The sequence below is a fragment of the Oryzias latipes genome, chromosome 14, assembly GCF_002234675.1.
Source record: "Oryzias latipes chromosome 14, ASM223467v1".
NCBI classification, from domain to species: domain Eukaryota; kingdom Metazoa; phylum Chordata; class Actinopteri; order Beloniformes; family Adrianichthyidae; genus Oryzias; species Oryzias latipes.
Window position 1 is genome coordinate 21848243 of NC_019872.2, and position 3909 is coordinate 21852151.

The 3909-nt window shown below is 47.8% G+C and overlaps 1 non-coding gene across 1 annotated transcript; it reads left to right on the plus strand.

The window, feature by feature from the left end:
* Positions 1-2811: 2811 nt before the first annotated feature.
* On the plus strand, positions 2812-2898 carry mir21-2 (microRNA 21-2). The gene has a single exon (NR_107166.1). It is a non-coding gene; the product is annotated as a microRNA 21-2 (primary transcript).
* The last annotated feature ends 1011 nt before the right edge of the window (positions 2899-3909 follow it).

Genomic DNA, 3909 nt, shown 5'->3' on the forward strand with positions numbered 1-3909 from the left:
ATGAGTGAACGCACTCGTTGCCCTCCCCGTCTTCTCTGAGAGAGGAAGCAGGCCAACACTGTACAGGAGATAGGACAGCATGTCTCCCTTTGTTGCTGCCCTTGGGCTGGTGAGTAACAATGATGTGACGTGATTTGTGCCCCCCCCCCTCCTCCTCTTCTTCTTCCGTCCATCTGTGTATGCCCCCCTCCCTCCCCCCCTGCCCCCCTCCTCCTCTGTTGGTGGAAACAGGGCTGTTCCAGTCCTGGGTGCGGCACTGCAGAAGCCTTTCAGGGAGTACTTGGAGGCCCAGAAGGCCAAGCTGCACCACCTCGCCGGAGAGGGGGTCCCGACTGTAAGTACAGGGGCCTCACCCCCCCACAAAATTTCTGTTCAACCACGTGGGCTTGCCAAAGTTAAGAGTGAGGCCCCTCCATGTTTACCTCTCTTTAAAAAAGAAACAGTTTTTCCAATTTTCACCATCACTGAAAGTGAACTTCCTGAACCTAATTATCTAATAAAATGTCTTTGTAGATTTTAGGATAACCTGGCAGTAAATTACAGAGGTTGGTTTAGGAGCAGAATGACAGACTGACGCTCCCTGAGGCGGGCTGAAGGCAGGGAGGAGGAGAGGGGCCGGCGTGGGGTCTGGCCCCGCTGGCGGGATTGAACTGTCCTACTGTTGCGCGGGGCGTGCTGACTCATGCTCCATCGTACCAATTGGGAGCGCAAGTGTGAGCGTGGTCACTCCCCTAAGTGTCACACACACACTTGCACTCGCTGCCCCGCCTGAACCCAGCGCTAACTGTAGGACCCCCCCCCCCCTCACCAACTCCTTCCTCCTCCTCCTCCCTGCTTGTGACAATCCATCAAAACCCCCCCTGTCTAGAACAAAAAGTGCCAGTTCAAGTCTTTCTCTGCCGTTCTTGCTTGTTCTTCTTTCCCTCTTGTACGAATTGATTCAGTGAAAACTGTTTTTCTTTGTGCGCGAGAAAAAAAAACAGCGTAGACTCGGAGTTGCACAAGGACAGATTAGGGCATTTTCTAGAACAATGTTCCTTTTTTCCTGTAACTTGAGCCTCTAGCAGTTACTGGAGAGAAGCAAGGCAATTTAACTTGGTGGAGGCAGGCTGCAGGCTGGGGTCATTGGGGGCGTTGGGAGGGAGGACGGTGGGGGCTGCTGCGTGTTTTATTACCCCTGATCTCTATCTGTCCTGCACATGGAGCTGGATCCCCACCTAGCCTTCAGCATCAGGAGCAGAGGAGGGGAGGGAGAGCGCAGGGGGAAACTGACCGAGCTCCTCTCCTGTCTCTCTGTGTGATTCCTGGCAGGAGGAGAGCTGGCTGTCGTGGCTCTTTGAGAAAGTTGTGGTCGTCATGGTATGCTTCTTTGTCTGCTCCATTGTCAACTCCATGGCGCAGAGCTACGCCAAGCGCAGGCGGCAGGAGAAGTACTCGCAGAAGAAGACAAAGTGAAGGCCAAACTTCCAAAGCCTCCTCGCAGTCTCCAAGCTTCCACCACTCTCTGCATTATAGTGCTGCTCCTCTTAGCTGATAGCTGCTGTTGACTGAAGCGAAGCGTCACCGGGCTTCCTCCCTGCTTCTGTTGAGTTTGCTTATCATGGGTTTGCGTTTGGTAGTGATTTCTGCATGGCTTTTCTCTCAAAGGTAGGTGTTTCCTGGTCTGTGTGCTTAAGCTGCTCATCTTGTGTCCATGTTGGTAGTTACAGCATAATCAGAGCAGCTTTATGCTGTCCAGTACATTATGAAGTTTATTGGAGTAGGATTTACATAATCAACAGTGTATTTATTAACGATTTATAGCAGTGCTGGTCAACTCGTCAGTACTTTCAAAGCATTGTAGCTCGTTGTTGGTTGGCGATGGTTAGATAACACATGTAAGCAAGACTGTAAATCTATTATTGTGTGTCTGCTCTAGTGTTGTACAGGATGCTCGATACTGTACGTGGTGCTTTAAGAAGACCGCGCTTTGTGCTCCGCGAAGCTCGTCATACTTCTTTTTGAATGAGAAATGATAAGTCAGCCATGAATCCCCCTGCTGGTCTCTTTGTCTGCCCTCATTGTTCTGCTTCCAGGAAGAGAGCGCATGAGTCAGCCCGGGGCTACTTTACCAGATGCAGTCATATATTGAATCAGTTCTACAACTGCTGGAGAGGGAGGCAGAGGTAGCGGATTGTGTTAGCGTGGCTGCCACATTTGCTGTTTGCTCTTTTTGGGATTAAAGCAGATTGGGATCCATTAATAGACTGGTGCCCGGCGGTCACGGTGTTTAAGAAAGGGTTTCTTTGTCTTTACGTGGTTTTCGTTTACTCTGGATGGAGGGAAGCTCCTGGATGGCATTATGCATGTATGTAAATGTATGGCAGTGCTATTTGTGTAAAATGTCAGCCTTCCTTTGCTGGTAATTGTCGGTGGAATGGTCTGTTTTCCTCTCGCTGTGTTTACCGCTGCTGTGCTACGCTGGACTGAGTGCTGTGGGGCTAGAGCAGGAATCAGCAGTAGGGGGAAAAAAACACTCAAGCGCAGTGGAAAGCGTCTGCGCTGTTACCTCAGCTGAACCTTCGAATGAACTCGTTGCACTGCCTGAGTCGCGGAGCCAGGAGACGAATCACTCGAGTAGATTCAAAACAGAGGGATACTGTTGAGCGAGCTGAACCCTGTGCTCTGCACCAGCGCTAGTCTAGAACATTCACCTCACCTCTTTTGTCGTGTCATGGTAAGTAGGATTAGCAACCTTTACGGCTTTAGTTTTTCTTTATCCATTGTTGTTGCATCTAAACATGCACATGTCTCAGGTTTGTCCGTCACTCTCCCGGCCTGTCAGATAGCTTATCAGACTGGTGTTGGCTGTTAAGATTGCAAGGCGACAACAGTCTGTAGGCTGTCTGACATTTTGGGCTCTTTCATCTGACCAGCATCCTGTTATGTCCTCCTTCTGTTTGTGTCATTGTTTCAGTTAGCATCAGTTCCCATTCAGAGGTGTGTGCTGCGATGTCACTTCCCTTTATTGCAACCGCTTGTGAAACACCAGAGATGTGGGTCTGTTGTTTATTTCCACCATGCTTACGTCTGTAGGGGCTTTATGTGGTTTTATGAGGAACTTTGTTTTCGCATGTTTGCAAATGCAGATGAAGTGATGTCAGACTTGTACTCTTCTACGTGTCTGTGTGTGTGTGTATGTGTGTGTGTGAGTTGGCTTTGTCCTCTTGGATTTCCAGAGAATGCAGACCATACACCTTGTTGCAACATATCTCATTGTGACACCCAGTCCGAGGTATAGTACACAAAGTCCTCAACCAGTTTCCCTCTTCCCTTTTACACTTCCCTCTTTTGTTGTATTTTCTTTTATTGCTCAATCTCATTTTTTTTTAAAGAACCTGTTTCTTTGGAACAGCTCTGCTGACGATGTCTTTTTATTGAGCAGTTATGAAATTGACCCGTCGGCACAAAGACTTTTTTTTTTTAATTATAATGAAGTTGTTGTAAACTACAACTAGAGAGTTGTGCGTTTTTTTTTTTTTTTTGTTTTTTGATTATTGAAGGAAAATTACTGGAAAACACTGGAGTGGCTCGCTGGCATTGGGAATGTTTTTCTTGGCAGTTTCAGGATGTCCTGTTCCATAAGAGAGCCCCCTTTTGGAATGACTTTCCCCCCATGTTTATCTAAAAAAACCTTGATATTTCCATGTGTATGCCGCTCTGCAGCCTCCACGACAGATGTATGTGTCTTCCAATGTGTTTGAATTGCATTTGTAAGGTATTTTTTTCCTCTGATCTCAGTATTAATAAAGTCTATTGAAAAGAAGAATTGTGTTGTTCTCATTGTGTGGTCGGTCTTTACAAAACTGGGTCCGTGCTGACCTGTGAGCCTCCAAAGAATCTCACGTGTCGGCCAAGGAAGAAGGAGGA